General features: G+C 53.7%; 1 protein-coding gene across 3 annotated transcripts in view; it reads left to right on the forward strand.

The window, feature by feature from the left end:
- Positions 1 to 18,356, forward strand: part of SIPA1L2 (signal induced proliferation associated 1 like 2) — a 186,172-nt gene that overhangs the window by 16,996 nt on the left and 150,820 nt on the right. Inside the window, exon 1 of one of the 3 annotated variants that reach the window (XM_045859583.1) lies at positions 16,479 to 16,499. The exons of the other annotated variants lie outside the window; for them this stretch is intronic. The gene's annotated coding sequence lies outside the window, so the exon portion shown is untranslated. Of the gene's footprint in view, positions 1 to 16,478; positions 16,500 to 18,356 lie in introns of those variants that run through there. 3 annotated transcript variants of the gene reach the window in all.

Raw genomic sequence — 18,356 nt, forward strand, 5'->3', positions numbered from 1 at the left:
TCACAGTTGCCACACAGCCCTGAAGGGTGTGCTGGGTCCTGTGACTCACCAGACCAGTTCCGCAGCTTCCAAAGGGCTCCTGCGGTTGGACGTGGGTGGTTGTCCTGAGTTGTTAGCTGCCAGAGAAAGGAGATAAAACTTCTGGAATACAGACCATTAGAAAAGTGTTGTTTAGCGGCTGCCTCTTCTTTAAAGGGGGGTCTGGATTAGCAGTAGATGGTGTTTGACCTCAGTAAGACGGGCCTGGGGTGCGGAAGGAGCTGGAAGATGGGGAGTCCCTGGGAGATTTGCTTCTGTGCTGTGAGTTTAAGACAGAGCAGTGGGGCGCCAGGGTCCCTCTGGCCAGGCCGGCCCACCTGGCGCATGGTGGGCAGTGTGGGCACCCTGCCCCTCTCGCCTAGGGTGCGGGTCGGCTGCCTCCTGCACACAAGCCACCTCGTGTTTGTGAAGTGTGGACAGGGGCGTGGATGTGCAGCAGGTCAGGAAAATGTGTATTAAGTCGAGTCACGGAAAACTTCAAAATGTGATAATTTTTTTTTTAAATTTGAGGAGGACGGTACTGGTGGCTGATGCAGGCCCAGAGGGTGGAAGACGAGGTGATGCTGAAAACAAGGCCCTAGCCTGTGGGTTCCGACCCATCTCTTTGTTTCTGTTCTTTCAGAGTCACTTGTCCGTGTTGCAGGCGGCCTGTCCTCTGTGCAGTGGCCTCCCAGGGGACACTTGTGCTCCTGTGGGAAACTGTGCCTGGGGAGGGGGGGGTGGGAGTGGGTGCATGACCAGCTGACCCGACACCTGCAGCTGAAGACCTCAAATAGAGCGGCCATGCGGTGGCCCAGGTCAGAGGCTGAGAGGAGCAGGGGGAGGCTGTGCACCGCCCTCACTGGTCCGTTCTCGCACCCCACACCTTCCAGGCTGAGCTCTGTGTGTGGCAGTGAAGGAGAAGGTTAACAATTGTCCAGGGGTGGGGGCTGTCGGGGTGAGGCACTCACCCCCGTGAAAGAGCCACATTCAACCCATAGATGCATCCGTGAGCGTGCTCACTGCAGTAGTAATTACAACGTGAGAAACTGGAAATAGCGCAGTGAGACGTTAAATTATGATTCTTCATGTGATCAAGTAATTTAAGTCAATTAAATATCTTGTTTTATAAGGCCATTTAATGACATGGGAAAATGTTCACGGAATATTAAATGAAGGAATTTTCTTGCTGAGTAGTGTGTGTGACGATCGCAGTCTCACGGGGACGCTGAGTGTGCACGTGCGTGCACTGGCAGAGAGGGAGACCCCGAAACCTTCCCAGTGGTTACTGCCTGCGGTTGTGTGACGTGTGAAAGACGTTTTCTTGCCTTTGCATTCGTTGTACAGTTTTCCTCGAATGAACACAGTTTTGTAGTAAGAAGAAGCACGGCGTGAAAATATTTGAACTGTGTGACTCAGTTACGCGTGTCCTTTAAAAGCTGGTAGTCTGTTTCAGTGTCGCTTCCTGGCTCAGCGTCGTTCAGATTATATAGTTTATTGTAATCTTCCTTGATTTGTCCTTCTGATTGTATGTATTTAACAGAAGATTTCAAGGCAAGTAATCAGCAAATATTTACTAGGTGCCTATTATGTCTCATAAATATGTTTTTGGTACGTGTTATTTACCATAAAAGCATTTATAATCTAAGTTAGTATCATGTAGTAGAACTCCTTTGAAAATGATTTGCTTATTTTGTGTGTTAGCATCAAAACATTATATATTTTTAACCTTTTGCCTATCATCTTTCATTTAAACTTGTTACATATAAAATACATACATGTATAATTTAATTTCAGGAATTTGTTCTATTATTAATAATATAATGTATTATTAATACATTAATAATATGTAAGGCACCAATAATGTATTATTAATACATTAATAATATGTATGGCATTATTAATAATGTAAGGCACTGAATGACTTCCCTTTTATACACGTTATTTTATTTAACCTTCACAGCTACCAGTCCTTTACAATGGGGGCATCTTTCTCAGTTGGTATGAGTTAAATTATAGACTTCGGCATTTAGTTTAAAAATACCATTAATGCTCTTTTTTCAGTTTGAGAGCAGAGATCCTTTGACTTATTTTTAGCAATATAATTGCTGCACATATTTTTAGCAATATAATTGCTAGCCTTTGATATTATGCTTTTTGACATTTACATTAAAAAATAAAAATTAGCTAATTTGTAAGTTATAAGGTCTCAAAAGGACAGTTCATTCTTCTTCCACACCTGTTAATGGTTCTATTAAAATTCTGAAATGGCTTATTAAATTAAGTGCAGTGTCAAAGGCGGATTGTCTCTCTCTGAGTTAGTCTGCATGACTTATGAGAGCATGACTTAAGAATGAGGTTTGAATAGCAGCCCGAAGTCAGCTTTTAGTATCTGTCAAGTGGTAATGATTGTAGACAAGACGCATTCCGAGAGCAGGCAGGCCACTCTCCTGCTGTTACAAAAGGTGCCTCTGAAGCAGATTACGCGTTGCGTCCTTGAAACTGCTTGTGCACGTTCCCATCGCACGTTCGAGGCCCAGGTGCTCGGCCTGCACGTGCCCGCGCCCTGCGTTCTGCAGGCTGAGTCGGAAAGCGGTGACTGAGTGGCGGTAGCGGGACGGCTGTGCACGTGTGCAGTCCGTGGGAGGCATGTCGTGTGCTGTTGCGCCCCCTACAGGTGCTGGTGCCCTGCGTTTGGCCGGCTGGGTCGCAAAGTGGTGACTGAGTGGCGGCGGGAATGGTCGCGCATGCGTGCAGTCCGTGGGAGGCGTGTGCTCTTGGAGAATCAGAGTCCCGCCTTTTTCTCACAGTTTTTAACATTACGTTTCACCAGCCAGCGTCATTTCAGTGGGACGACTGTGAGTGTCAAAGTCTCTTTCCTGCAGCGTGCCTCTTGAGTGCCCACCGGGGTCAGGTGCCGTGTAACCCAGTGTTTGAATCTGAGCTCGGCGCTCCACTGGGTGCGGTGCACCTGGACATCCACACCCCTAACAGGGACCTCGGACCCGCTGCGGAAGGAGGCCGTGAGATCGCTGGGGATGCTTATCTGGGCACTTTGCCTGCTCCCTGGCACGCTGCTGGGGCTCAGTGACCCTGGTGACTGTTGCTCATGTACGTGACGAGCTCTCCTTGTGCCGACGTGAGGGCGCAGGGAAGGGAGGTGGCTGGAGATGAAATGATACCGCTGCCTGTGAAGCCCGGCAAGTTTTGAATGAACAAAGGTTTTAAACTCAAAACAGTAAGGATATCAAGTGCTTAGTCTGGAGTCACACTCTTCTCATTAATCTAATGAGAGGCAGGAGCAAAGGTGGTCTGAAGACAGTTGGCTGGGGTTCTGGTGGGAGGGCCCCCAGGCCTGAGCACCTGCTGGGGCCTCTGAAGGCTCTTCAGCTGTGACAAGGGCGAGTCCTGAGTCCCCTGCTTGTAGGGAGTCCCGCTGGTGGAATCGGGTCCGTTTGTCTGAAAGGTGCCGTTCGACGGGTTGTGGATTGCATATGTATCATGTCCATTTCTGTCAAACTTCCAGAGCTTAACTTCTGGCTGTCCAAGGTATCATTTTGCTGGATATCCTGTTTCTTGGTAGGCAAAAATAGGTAACTCACATCTTTCCGATAGTTTCTATTAGGGTTCAGAAAAGATTACCTTGTAGTGGTGTAGCTGGGGCAAGGAGGGCCCCAGGTGCATCTGAACACCAGTGGGACCCCACTTGTCACCACATGCGAGGTGAGTGCACCTCGCTGTGGCCTCATGTCCACCAGCCCTCCTCCCCCTCACCGCTGTGGTTCCTGGTTGTTTGGACCCTCTGACCTGCCCTCAGGCCCCGTCCTTCCGACTTCAGCTCCTTTTGACCCTGGTGAACCCCGCCTAGTACACCGCCTCTGTCGCCTCGGCTTCAGGGGCAGCGCTCCCTGCGGTTCTCCACCTGCCCCCGGTCATTCCTTCTCTGCCGTTGCCGGTCTCTTCGGCCCTGAGTCCCTGTGAAATGTTGGGGTGCCTTTGGTCTCTTTTCCTGTCTTCCTATAAGTGGCTCCTTTTGCTGCCTCAGTGACGGTGACCCCAAATCTTTACCTGTTCGACCTTCTCAGCCGCCCCTGGCCATCTTCCTTGGATATTCTGGACACGTTTCAAAGTAAATGGGTGTGTTTTGGGTCCCTTACCTTCCCCCACAAATATCTGTTACACTCTCCGCTGCTATTGCGAATGTGATGTCACCATCAGCCTCGTCTGACAGACAGTGCGTGTGGCCTCCTAACGCAGTCCTGGCACCGCCTCTGTCCCCTTGGTCACCAGCATCTGCTCGGGCTGCCCGAGAAAGGCCTCTCGAGTCTGTCTTTTTCGTGTCCACTATTCCTGCTTTACCTCAGGACACTTTTGCCTCCGAACTTTGAGATAACTCCCTGGCCTGGATCCGCTGTAGTAGCCACTACCCTTGTGTGCTGATTGAAATGTCAGTCAACTAAGATTAGATAAAAATACAAATTTAGCTCCGCAGCCTCACGAGCTGCATTTCAAGTGTTCAGTGGCTGGTTGCTGGTGGCCCTAATGGACAACACAGGTGGGACACCCTTGTCACTGTAGAAGGTCCTGCTGGCCCTCCTGTCCGGCGGAGCCCCCTGCCCCCAGCTCTCACCCCCTCCACCACGTCCTTCCTGTCGCCCACAGTGTTGTCTTCGCAGAAGCAGCGATGAGTTACGGCACCCCCTGCTTAGAAACCTCTGTTGGGTGCTGGGTGCCAGCTGTGCCCCTCAGCAGGGCAGCAGGCCCTCCCTGCCCTGCCCCTGTCCCCCGTCGTCTCCCTGCCCTCCATGCAGGAACTCCGGCCCTTGAGCTCCAGCCCGCAGGTGGGCTGGAGCCTGCGGCTTCTGTCCCTCTGCACAGCCCCTCTCTGCTTGGAACGCCCCCTCCGTCCGCCCTGCAGTCTGCAGGCCTCCCGCACTCCATCTGCCTGTCGTGGCTTCACGGCACGTGTTCGCTCTGCTGGCCTCTGCGATTGAGGGGTCTCCAGGGCGTGGTCTGCTGTGGTTTTGTCTTTGGCCTTCGGGGTCACTTTGTAAAACACCGTGTACTCCTTCCCATGGTGTTTCTTCTTCTTCTTCTTCTTCTCCTTCTCCTCCTTCTCCTTCTTCTTCTTCTTCATCATCATCACAGGTTCACATGATTTATTTTGGTGACTAGGAAGCAGAAAACATTTAAGGTCTTACAAGACGAAAACAAGCTGAGGGTCAGCTTAGTTGGAATAACTCTTTGACAGTGTAATTTGAGAGAATCGTTGAAAATGTGAAGACTTCGGGGAAGTTTCTTATGTGTGGGGTTTCGCTAACATGGCTTGAACGTTTTGGCATTTTTTGGGGGGAAAAAGTCTAGGTTTATTAAGAGAATTCATCATTAACCTGTGTTTCTTCCAGTGTTTTCCTGAATCCAGAACTATCCTCGAATGTGTCACCCCAAACAGAAATCTGGCTAAGACACAGAAAATCGGGAAGGCTTATGAGTTTAAGGGGTTCCAATTATTTTTTCAAGAAGACTTTTCTGATTGTTGGCATTTTGAATTATTCCTTTGTACAGTGCCCTGGCGGTTTTTGACTTGGGTGGAATACATTTTAAACTTGGGAGTGGTGTACCCTGGTAGGATTTCAGTGAGAAGGGGAGGTGGGTAGACCGGGGTGGGGGGGCATCTATTTCCAGGGAGGTGAGGATCTGGAAGCTGTTCCCTGGAACTCCCCTTCTTCACCTGTCCCCTGTCCCCTGAACTGTGCACACAGACGCCTGGGAGCGTCTCGAGGACCCTGAGCCTCGGTTGGAAGGCGGCTGTCTAGACGGGGCTGTCTTCGTCACTGTCTGTCCCAGTGCCTGGCCTGGGCTGGCCTGGTCTGGGGTGGCTGGGTCCCCGTTAACTCCCCATAGCACCCGCTGTGCGCAGCGGTTCCCCTGCTGTCCCTGGAGGTGCAGCTGGGGACTGCTTCTGAACCCTCCCCCTCCCCGTGCGTGTGTCTCTCGGGCACCACTGGTCACAGGAAGCCCGTTGCTTATGCTGTGCCTTGGGGAGGAGTGGAAGTATTTTTGTCCCGAGAAACAATGTGTTCATGGAGGCCGGCATGATTGGATCACGCGTTACGTAACCGGCTTTCTGGGACGGCGCAGAGGATGGCCCCGGCTGCGGGGCTGCGGCCTGGGTGTCCCGAGGCTCTCCTTTCTTCCCCGGCCTCCTGTGGCCGCCCGCTCTGGGACCGGGGTACTCTGCGCAGCGCTCAGGGTCAGCCCTCGGTGGGCTCCGCGGCAGGTCAGCGGTGGGCCGCACCGTGTCGTCCAGCAGGCGTCTCTTTAATTCAGGTTGTCATCTCTTACAGTAAATTACATAAGCGGACACTTTTGGGAAAAAAACCCAAAACCAACCAACCAACCAGCTTCAGACAGCAGGGGTTTGGTTCTCGGCTCCTGTAACCCTTCTGTCTCATGTGGCCACACCCGGCTGCCGGTCCAGGGACCAAACCTTGGCCCAGAGGAGGCAGTCCTGCCCCCTATACGTGCGGGGTCACCAGAATAAGCTGGAAACGCTTGATTGAAAATAACAGGTAGTGCTGCCCTGGCTGGCGTAGCTCAGTGGATTGAGCGCGGGCTGGGAACCAAAGTGTCCCAGGTTCGATTCCCAGCCAGGGTACATGCCTGGGTTGCAGGCCAAAACCCCCAGCAACCACACATTGATGTTCCTCTCTCTCTCTCTCTCTCTATCTCCCTCCCTTCCCTCTCTAAAAAAAAATAATAAAAAAAAATAAAAATAAAAAAAAGAAAACAGGTAGTGCTTATTTTGGCCCTAACTTATTAGGGAAGAGAACTGGGGAAAAAAAAGTTGATTTCATAATTTGGCTTTCAGAATGTGCTTTCTTATTTTGCTTAATACAGCCCAGCACAGATATGCAAAGAAATGATTTTTATTTTTTTCTGGTAACTCTCGTCACCAGCACTGCCCCTTCCTTTGAAAACTCGAAGTGGGGGTTCTACATCCTCCCAGAGCTCAGCATCAGGTCCTCCGTCATCCCTGGCCAGCATCCGCTCACCCGTGGCCTTGTTTTGGGCAGGTTCCTGTCATGGCGCCCCTTGGACAGCGGTAAATGCCGGCACGGATCATTGGCCCCGGTTTCTGGCAAGGGCCCCGCATAGGCTCGAGTTTCCTCCCTAATCGCTGGTGCATCCCTTGTTACAGTTTTTCATCTGATAAGTCTGAGTCACACCCAGGTTCCAGAAGCTGCTTATCTCGGATGGGAGATGCGTAGGTAGATACGGCTTCACCTACGGGCTAGTGAGCGGTTTGTTGAGCGCCTCTGAGCGACACCCATCTGCAGAGCCTTCTCCGATCGTGTCCTGGCCTTCCTCTGGCCGTGCGATGACAGTCGCTTACTGCGGCGCGAGGCTCAGGCCTTGGCCCAGGCTGTGGGACAGTAGGAGGCTCTGCTCAGGGCTGCTGCAGGGGGTCCGGGGGGGCTGGTCTGGGGGCTTGGCTAGGCAGCTCTGCTCCAGGGTCCTCGCCTTTACACACCTCTCGGAAGCCATCACGTGCTTCCTTCCATAAGCCAACTGGGGTGAGCACCTAGGGGCACACACTGTGGATTGTGGCGTTCCTGGGATTGGTAACATGTTTGGATCTGATTGTGTAAGTAGGTGAGACAGCTTCCTGTAACGGTACAACTTTGCCATCGGCCAAAATTCTTATTGGCAGAGCTTTGCCGAGAAGCTGTCAGGGCTCCGCTGTCCTGAGTCCTCCTGCCGAGTGGGGCGTTAGTGGGCTGGCTGCCAGGTGCAGGAAGCTGCCACTGGGCTCTGTCCCCTGTGAGTGAGACTCACGGAGCCGTCACCAGCTTCAGTGTGGGCGGCTTGGCCTCAGTGGCTGTGTTTCAGGGGACCACCAGCAACTCTGTCGTCTGTTTAAATCAGAGTATGGCCCTGGCTGGTGTGGCTCAGTGGATTGAGGGCTGGCCTGCAAACCAAAGGGTCGCCAGTTTGATTCCCAATCAGGGCACATGCCTGGGTTGCTGGCCAGGTCCCAGTGTGGGCCACGTGAGAGGCAACCACACATTGATGTTTCTCTCCCTCTCTTTTTCCCTTCCTTCCCCAATTTCTCTATTAAATAAATAAAATCTTTAAAAAATAAAATAGAATATGTAATCCGAATGCAGGACCGCCAACCCCGTGTTCCGTTCTGGCTTTAAAGCACGTGAGCAGGGCCCCTCACCTGGTGGACACTCACTGTTGCTAAGTGGAATAAGGATCCTCCTGGATCGGATGGGATTCAGGTGGTCGGAAAATTGCTTGGTCAGCAGCTATTGCATTAAATTTAATAAAAAACCCCCAAAGTTTGGAAGTCTTTTATTGGGGGGATGGTGTCACACATACTTGAGATCAGCCGGTGGTCAGAGATTGAACTTGTCTCATGAAGGCGTCTCAGGGCTGCCAACTTCGCCGCACGAGGTCAGCACGTTTCCCGCTTGAGCTGCACCTGAGAACCTTGGTCCATCGCGCAGTCTGGCTGACCAGTCTCAAACCTTCCATCTGCATGACATCTCCGATGCCTGCTGGACGAACCGGAAGACAACGGGTGTCTTTGAATCGGGCACAGCTGTCTTTTAAATGGACTCTGACTGAACAGAGCGAGTTTGCCTTGGAGAAGCAGGTGACGAAATTGAGGCGCTCCTGGCCGGGCCGAAGCTGGGGTTGCTGGAAGAGGCGACGGAAGGCTCTCCCGCAGAGGACAGATACTCAGGAGGAGGAGCTTATTTACACGGCGGAGTGCCTTGTCCAGTGCCTCAGGCTCTGCCTCTCCAAAAGGAATTTGTGTTTGGGTTCTGGTTCCACCTCTGAAGTTCGCAAGTCCCTACCATCACTACACGGCCAAGAGCAGCCTCCCTGCTCGGACCATGACAGCTGTGGCCCGAGCAATTCTGCTCACTCCCAGATCGAATCTTGTCACTTCTTTGCGTGGAAGTCCAGGCCGCTGCCTGTCACCCTAAGGGCTTTGTTCCCAGGCCTGTGCTAAATCTACTGTCCCCACCTTGAGCCTTCCCATCCAGACTCTTTCATCCTGCCTCGCTTCTCCGGGGGGCTGCCTCCCCTGCCTGCACGGTCTCCTTTCCGCCTTGGGCCCTGCTTGGCCAGCTGCATCCCCCGTCCGTTCTCAGTTCAGCCCCAGTGCCGAGAACGCTTTCCAGCCTGTCCTCCTCGGTTCCGGCCTCAGCCCTGTCCTCCCTGAGCATCCCCGCTGGCCCGCCACGGCCGTGCCACCACTCTGTCCGCTTGTGGAGTCACCTCCTTCCCTCCCAGGCCACACGCTTTGGGGGACAGAGACCGAGTGACTGTCTTACTTACCATTTGAGCCTCAGTTTCCAGCACAGTGCCGAGACGTGCTGGGCAGTCAGCACGGTTTTGTGAAATGAGGGAGAGTAGGAGTATTTCTTTCAGGCTGCAAGTGTGTCTAGTGTATTAATAGCCACCTTTCAGACAAACCAATCATGGCGCAAACTCAGGTATCCCGGCAGGTGGGGGCACTGATGGGTGCCGTGGTTTAATTTCAGCTGTATCCACAAACTCAAGAGTAGGAGGTTGTTGTGTCCTTTCGGGAAGTGAAATGGGTACTGTGCCCCCTTCACAGATGTTGGGGGCTCTGGGGTGCTAGGGAGTAGCTTCTTCTTATCCTGCCCACACTCTGGCAGAGTTGGAAACTACATGCAGTGAAAGTAGAGACGAAACCCTCCTCTGCTGATAGAGACTGAGCTGGAAGGCCGCTCGTGGTGGCCGTGCTGAAATGGCCCTGCTGACAGAGTGTCAGGGTTTGGTTACGGGGGCCTGGAGGACCGTGGTCTCCCCAGTTTGGGCCCTCCCCCTTCTGGGAGTGAACGAGCCCTGGGGTTCACTAATCTAGTCCCGCCCAGCGAGAAATGGAGAAGTGCTTCTCAGGAACAGGGGTTCTTTTTTAAATAGTTTTTTTTTAAGATTTTACTTATTTACTTTTTTTAGAGAGGGTAGGGAGGGAGAAAGCGAGAGAGAAACATCAATGTGCGGTTGCTGGGGGTCATGGCCTGCAACCCAGGCATGTACCCTGACTGGGAATCGAACCTGTGACATTTGGTTTGCAGCCCAAGCTCAATCCACTGAGCTACGCCAGCCAGGGCCAGGAACAGGGGTTCTTACAGACTCTTCTTCCCTCTAGTGATGGCTTCACCATCAAAACCAGTACGCTGTTGCCTGTCCAGAGACATAAACCATGGTCTGTGTATGATTCGTTGAACTCCAGTAGTGAAGCACCCTGTGCTTTCTCCATACGAACTTGGGTATTTTAGAATGTATTGGTTGACCCAAAAAAGATTATACAGGAAATGTCTTAACAGTTTTTTTGGGGGGGAGGGGGTTCAATTCTGAATGTTTCATATTAGGGTAAATACATTCAGTGAGCAAAGGATCATGTTAGGGTCCCTCCTTGTTTGTGATTTGGGGCCCAGGGGTACTGATTTGGTTGAGCTCTGACTCTGAGTCACCTTCAGCGACAGAAGGACTGGCGGCAGAGTGAATTGGGAGTCCGTCTTGGGTACAGGAATCACGGGCGGGAGCGGATTTCCCCGTGGCCTCGAGGATGCTGGGGACTCCTTGGTGCCCTGCTCCCTGGTGCAGTGCCGGGCGGGAAGACAGTGGGAGCCAGAGGGAGAGCAGGCAGCTGGGTGTGCGTGCGGTCTTTCCCACGGCTGCCTGGAGGGAGCCCCGGTGCAGCCCGGCAGGACCCGCCCCGGGACCACCCGGCACCTGGGCTGGTTTCGAGGAAGACTTGTCTCCTCTTCTTCCTCCTCTGTCTTTGTGTCTAGCCACCACCCTCACCCCATCGCAGCTTAAAACCCGCCTTCAACTCTCCTTAGTCAGGTGTGTTCTGAGGGCCTCCTCGGTGAAGGGAGCGGCTTTGACACTGACAAGGGAGTTGCGCTTCTCTCCCAGCCGTGACCTTCTGGGGTGACTGCCAGCCATTGTGGAAGACTGCATCGCGCTGGAGCTGACTCAGCGTTTGGCGGGGGCCCATTCGATCCCCTGGACTAGTATTTGAATGGCGATTTCCATTTGTTTATAATCAAACGAGGACTTTTCCTTTGAAATTCTTAAAGGAATAAAACTCACATTTCAGATGTGTCCAGGTCAGGTTTTCCTTTTTAAAAAAGCATGCCGATGGGAAGAAGATGGTCATTCACTGCACGGACTTGAATTCTGAGGGTGCACATGTAAGTGTAAATATGCCGCCCCCCGGAAGTTAACGTACACACTTGTGGAAGTCAGGCTTCTGGACACCCCTGTTGTGCAGGGGGCGCAGCAGATGACTTCCTAGCCTCAGCCCGGTGTGGGCCGGACGGGACGAGATTAGTGTGCCGGCAGAAAGTTTCCAGACCCCCAGCTCCTCTCCTTTGGGAGGAAGGTGACAGCTGAAGAGAGTCAGGGTCGCCCAGTGGCAGACGTGACCGCTGAGCACAGAGAGTAGTGTGCCTCTGACCTTCGCCCGTCCTTGATCCCTGTCCCCCTTCCCTGGGCACGGAGCCCCGTGTGGGGGGAGGAGGGGGATTGCTTCGGGTTGGACTTTTCACTGCATCCTTAGGGACCCTGACCCGTTTGTCTTCTATGGTGTCATGTTTTTAGCCCGTTTATGGCGAGTGAGGCCTTCCTCCCTGCCCTGCGGCTTTGTGCTCTTTGCGCTGGAGATGGAATGGGAGGGGGGGGCGAGGGTTCTCTGTGTGATGAAAGGGAGCAGCGACAGGGAAGACACCGTTGAGACCCAGCTTGACCCCTCCCTCGCTCGCCGTCCACCAGGGGTCCCACCAGCAGGGCGGCTTTATGCTAAGTGGCAGGGCGGTGGGACGGCTGGCGGCAGCGAGGTGATGTGTGGGCAGGACAGGGCCCCCTGGGAACCAGGCATGGCCGACTTCGGAACGTGCGCCTTCCCCGAGGTTCCTTCCGGGTCTTCGCAGACTTGGCTGCACTTTGGAACCATAATCACGGGAGAAGGGGGGTGCATTTGAAAAGCCACAGAGGTGGGGGCCCCACCCCAGAGATTCCGGTTTAGTTGGAATGGGTGCGGCCTGCACGTCCCAAAGCCCTTCAGAGATCCCGACCTGCAGCCTGGGCTGGGGGGGGGGGGGCCCACCGGCCCAGCAGGAGCACCTGCGGGAGCTGAGCTTGCTCTCTGAGCATCTGGGTTATTGTAGTCTCCACAATTCCAGGGGCTTGAGTTTTTTAAAAAGTTCAGTGGCGTTAGTTTCAGGAGAGACTGTGACTAGTTCACAGTCTCTGGTGACTGATTCAAGAAAGAGCCTCTTAAATTTAGGTGACTCAGCCCCTGAGGGCTGTTGGGTCAGGAGCAGCTGCCGTGAGAGCGCACCTTGGGGCCTGCCCGTGATCCTGAAACCTTCCCGGGGGAGTTAGGAGGAGGCTGGGCAGGGAGCCGAACCGGCTCCCTTGGTGCTGGTCCCAGGTGTTTCTCCCAGGAAGAGAGTGGAGACGGAAGTTGCGGGAACAAAAAGTGTGTGGGCACCATCGCTGCAGACAGAGCTCTGGGAACGTGAGGTCAGGAATGGGGCTCGGGGGAGGACCGCTGCCCGGCTGCAGGCCCCTGAGTTCCTTCCTCGGTCAGCAGCGGCTGCTGGTCATATCCACTCACTCTCTCCACACCGCCCCTCCCCCACCCAGCCACTTCCTGGCCCTGGCTACATTCTTTCCCCCCTCCTTTGATTCTGTTTCACGTTCGCCTTTTATGTTATCAGCGAGTGGGAGAACTGGTTGTCACGCTCTGCTGGGATGCAGGGTGCGGTGAGTTCACTGAAAGACTGGAGGGGCCGGGGGCCTGGAGAAGCAGTGGGGGCTGGGCCAGGGAGACAGGAGGTCAGAGACCACCAGAGGATCAGAGGTCCGGCCCTCGGCCCAGCGGCCAGGGAGGCAGCTGAGCAGGGCTGCCAGTGTGGTTAGCACTGACCGACCGGTGAACGAGGCAGTGCCCGCCCCGGCGGGGTCTCTGCCCTGGACGTGTCCACAGAGAGTCAACACCCCTTCAGTCCGACGGTCCCCGTGTTTGCCTGTTCACGTCAGTTGTTCTGAAGATCACCACCCAGCTACGTGAATGTGGCTTCCGTCACGGGCGGATTTTTTAATGGGGTATTTTTGTGTTTGTTTTGGAGGATCTCTATCTTTTCATTTTATTTTCACAACCATTTGGACAAGTCTTGCCGCTCTGCTAACTTTCAAGGTGCCCAGCAGTGTTTTGCAGATGGTTTGGAACATCGCTCATCATTTTAGCGAAACCATAACAAGTCACTTATGAAAAGCGCCTGAGAGGCAGTGCATCCGTTCTAAGAGTTATTTCAAAATTCCTTATTCCACAGAGCTACATTTTTGGTGTAACATGGCCCATAGGTCAGGCCTCTAAGGGAACAGCCCTAGTGACTCTCCGGCTCACGTGTGGGAATATCTCACGAGCAGGTTGGTGTACACACCCAGTCCCGAGGCTGCGTGCATGGAGCCCTTCCCGGCCTGTCTCCCAGCCTTGACCTTGGCCCGGGCCACAGCAGCAGGGACTCACAAACACAGCCCATCCTTAGGCCTCCCATGAAGCAAATGGACGTTTCTTGACTGGAAGTCTGAGTTTGGCCAGAGAACTGAACATTTGAAAAGCCTTTTTGTGGGACAGTGGGGCATTTCACTCAGAACTTCCAGAGAAGACATCTCCATGTTGTTTTGAAAGGGCCGTGTTGTGTTTAAGCGTGTGACCTGAAATGTAGCCACGTATGCGGCCCCTGAGAGACGCCGTGCAGCTGGCGTCCGAGTTTCCTGGGGAAGCTCAGGATGCACTTCACCCGTGTGTGTCCAGCCCGGCGCTCGGGCCACCCTTGAAACCCAGACTCACTTGAGGCTAAGAACTAAAGGAACCGATTTTCAAGCCCTGGTTGGCGTAGCTCAGTGGATTGAGCGTGGGCTGTGAACCAAAGTGTCGCAGGTTCGATTCCCAGTCAGGGCACATGCCTGGGTTGCAGGCCATGGCCCCCAGCAACCACACACTGATGTTTCTCTCTCTCTTTCTCCCTTCCTTCCCTCTCTAAAAATATAAATAAAACCTTAAACAAATACAGGAACCGATTTTCATTTCTTCCAACGAGCTTGGCCCCTCGTCCATTTTTCTAGTGTAGGACCTGAGAAGGGACTTTTCATTCAAGTATTAGCTGAAGTTTGAGACATCAGTTACTCATTTTTATTTTACATTAAGAAACTGGTCTTGTTGCTAGTTTTCTGAGGTTCTTTAAGGAGAGGTTGGAAAGGTTCTGAAAAACAGTTCTTAAAAAAAATCCCAGGAACCTTATCAGTTGACCAAGTTTTGGGGTACCAATGAACATTCCTGCCTTCGATGGCTGAGAATGTGCCTCTTCTTTCTCTGATGGCTGAGACAGTCTCCTAGCGTCCCAGGGCCAGTGGTCTGTCGACAGCATGGTGCATCAGCTCTAGTTTTACTTCCACAGGTACGCCAGGGGTGGTTTTGATTCAAAACCGGCGGTCTTGATTTATCATAGGATATGCCCATTGTTCCTCAGATGCGAACATATTCGGGGCCAGGATCCTGTCCCACCACGAGGAACCTTTGCAAAAAAACAAGTGGCAGGTGGCCCCACTCCACTCCCCCGGGTGGAGATGTGTTTACCTCCGGAGATGGAGCGAAAGTAATTGTATCTGGCAGATAGCGGAGTGGCACAGGCGGGCGGCCCTGCCAGCTTTCGGAGGCTTCTATCTGTGCCGCTTCCCGTTTTAATTCAGACAGTAAGTGTCTGCAAATGTCTGCGCTAAATATTCCTCCCGCTCTCAGACGCGCGCGTGTGTTTCTAAGAACGGACGGTTCCACATTCCGCTCTGCCTCCCCTTTCTCTGGTGGTTTATTTTCAGTAGTAAATGAGTGGAAATAGAGAACTCAGCCATCTTTTTTCTCTGGGGCCTGGGAGCCACTTTTCAGCAGTGATCAGCGGGAAAGCAGAGGCAGGGCCCAGGACGCACCCGTGGGCAGTGGCCCTCAGCGGCGGGGGGGTGCCTGGAGGCCCAGGCTGTTGCCACGTAACTGTTTTTATTTCTTAACGTATTCCTAGTAAATTAAAAATTAAAACACGAGAGATGACTGCAGGCCCTGTCAGGCGAGGATCAGTTGGAACAGCTCTAACCTGTCAACTGTTTGCACAGAAAGAACCTCTGCTCACTGGAAGCCTGGTGGTGGGGGGGTGGGGGGGTGGGGGGGAGGTGTTTGGTGGGGGAGGGGTTGGCACCAGGGCCCCGAGCATTTCCCTCATTTCCATAAGGGACAGCAGCTCCTAGACTTTCTCAGCCTCTGCCCTGTTGCGGCCCCACTGGGGGGACTGGGAAGCGGAAAGAAAGCCACGTCAGGGGGCCGACTGCACCGGGGGCCTGAAAGGAGAGCAGAGCTTCGAGACAAAAGCCGGAGGCCGACGAGCCAGACAGTCACGCAGGTTACTGGTTAAGCCAGCCTCTGCCAGAGGACACAGCCAGGCGCCCCCCGTCCCTGTGCCCCGCTGGGGGCAGCTGGCTGGGGAGGGCTTTCCCGGCAGGTCCCGTGGAGCTCTGAGCCCCCCGCCCCCCGCAACAGTGCCCACCCGGCCCGGCTGCTGCTCTGCACCCGGGACCCACCCAGCCAGGGGCAGCGCGGACGGGCGAGGGGGAGTGGCGGCAGCCCTGTCCCCGTTGGTCCCACGTGACAGGACGGGTTCCAGCCCCCCGCCGACCAGTGTGGAAAATTTCTGGCCTCTTTTTTAAACCCCTTCCCAGAAATATAAACAGTTGGATTATTTTCCAGTTTAGTCAAGGAAGTAGAGAATCATATGGGAAATATTTGTGTAATAGGCAGAGCCACTCATTTTGGGTTGCTGAGTCTTTCCATACACACACACGTGACTGTTTTCTTGTGGTTCCCGTTTGGGCTGACACCTCACACAAAGCCCTCTGCACAGGGTGTTGGAGGGTCAGGCAAGGCAGGGGGGCGATGGCGAGCGCTCTGCCATCCCCCGCCCCCCGAAACCAAACCCATGCCCACACCCGCCGTGTTCTGAGTCTTGTCCTCTGAGCAGCCCTTCAGCTTCATCAGGGTGTGATGCCTTTGTTCCAACCTGTGCTGAGGAAGGTGTCACAGAGCAGTTCTCCCCGTTGGAGTTGTCCGCTCAAGCTGACGGGCTTCCATTCTCCCTCTAAAGGGTTACTTCTCTCCCAGGTTCTTTGGCTGGTGCCTGGTGATGAAGTCACCGTTTGAGGTTGTGACTTTGACCTGCTGTTAGTTGGAAGATCTCACCCTCGTCACTGCAGGGCCACTTCTTCTGTTCCGGGGCCGTGCAGGGACGGGAGGAAGGCGGGGACGTGGGCCACAACTGCTGGGGCAGGACCCAGCGCGGCGTGCGTGTCTAAGCAGGCTCCCCCGCAGGAACTGGGTAGGTCTGGGTCGGAGCGCGCACCTGGCTGCGGGTGCGCCGAGGTCTTCCAGAAGAGAGTGTGCAGGGACTGGCGCGCCTTTCTTCCCCCAGGGATCGTGCTCACATTGCCACTCTCACCGACTTCAGTGCCTCTCTCTCCCCCTCCTCCTCCTTCAGCTTTCCAACTTGGGCTGAATTGGTGTTCTGTGCCCCCCAGACTGCAGCTGGGCACAGAAGCAGCCTGAGCCTCAGTGAATCTTATCGCTCAGTGTGGTGGCGCCGTGTTTCAGAGAAACGGGAGTCATCATCAGGGGTTCTAGATGTGAATTCTTGCTTGGAACAGTCTGCCTGGTAAATACAGAGGTGGGAGCGTGTGGGGACAGGGAGACGAAGACGGTGTGCACCCCTGGTGTCCAGGGTCCTTTTCCTCAGTGGGCAAGGGGCAGGGAGAGGTGGCGGTCCCAGGCAGGGGCTGGCCAGCATCGCCGTTGCAGGGACCTCAGCCGGCCCTCCGAGGGGGCCTGTGCTGGGCAGGGACGGGCTTGGTCTGCCGTGGGGTTTTAGTCCCAGAGACGCTGGAGGTTGAGCCGCTGCGGGGTGTCTGTTTAGCTGGGCGAGCATTGTCTCAGGAGTTAGAAACCTCGCTCCCTTCTCTCAGGCTCCTGTACTTCCCCATGGGCAGTGAGGTTTTTAAAATCGTTCCTGTACCTCAGCAGGCCACGTATGAATGAGGGCGCACATGTGACTGCCCATCGGTGTTTTCTGGGTTCAGGACAGCGGATCTGTGCTGAGATCCGCAGAGTAGCGTTGTGGAATTCACAGAGCACGGAGGGAAGATAAAGCAGAAAGCATCACCGTCCGGGGTCCAGGGGCAAACAGGTCTTTGCCCGTTTGAGTGTCTGACAACTGCTTTGTTTGTAGATCGCTCCTGGGGTATTTTTAGAATTGAGCACCTCGCCTTAGGTTTCCATGCGTTGTGATCCCTCCGCAGACGTTAAAGGGGACAGGGAAGTGAGGCGGAAAAAAAAATTCTGCAGAGCTCAGCCCAGCCGAATCTCACTATGGTAATTAATTGGCAGAAAATCAATAATTCAGCGAGAAGTCTCTCAGCCAATGGTGGCAAAAGACAACACAGTGGAGTTGGGAGCCTGCACAAGTATCTGTGGGCTAATTGGGTACATTTACATACGGTGTTACTGTAGTGTCGCCCTGACACTAGTCACTTGGGAAATTCGTAGATTAACGGAGGCCCGAATGTTTAAACACTTCAGCTGTTTGTCCCGGAAGAGAAACCACCCTTCGTGTGTATTTGGTTTAATGAATTAACGTGGAGCCATTTTTTGCGTTGCCATCTGCCGATGGAGACACCTCAGCTCACACCTGCCGCCTTCGTTCCCTACCCTGGTTTCCTCGTGGGAGTCGCCTTCGGAATGTCCCCTGAAGGTCGTGATTCTCCAACGTTTCTCTCAGGACGTTGGGGCACTCTTAGGAATTGGCGAGGCCTCAAGGGCTTTTGTGCGTGTGGGTTGTACCTGTGGATATTTACCCACAGGAGAAATAAAGCCCAAGAGATTTCTACAAATCATTATTAAATTAAAAATAATATCAACCTACTACATATTAACCTAAGTACTGTCTCTGTGAAAAAGTGCCATTTTTAAAAAACCAGATGGAATCTTACTACAAGTGTGTGTTTTAATGATTACGCTGTCCTTGCTATCTGGCGTAGCAGACAGCCGGGTTCTCCCCTTTGCACCCACGCTCGCTCGGACGTGGCGTGTTGTTCCGGCTGCCGCGTGTGAAGACAGCCAGCCTCGCGCAGCTAACCTCGTGGGTGGGGGCGGGGTTCGTTTCTCTCTCGATAACTGTGCGTCT

The sequence above is a fragment of the Phyllostomus hastatus genome, unplaced genomic scaffold (genome assembly GCF_019186645.2).
Source record: "Phyllostomus hastatus isolate PE091 unplaced genomic scaffold, TTU_PhHast_1.1 phas_contig_148, whole genome shotgun sequence".
Taxonomy (NCBI): Eukaryota; Metazoa; Chordata; class Mammalia; order Chiroptera; family Phyllostomidae; genus Phyllostomus; species Phyllostomus hastatus.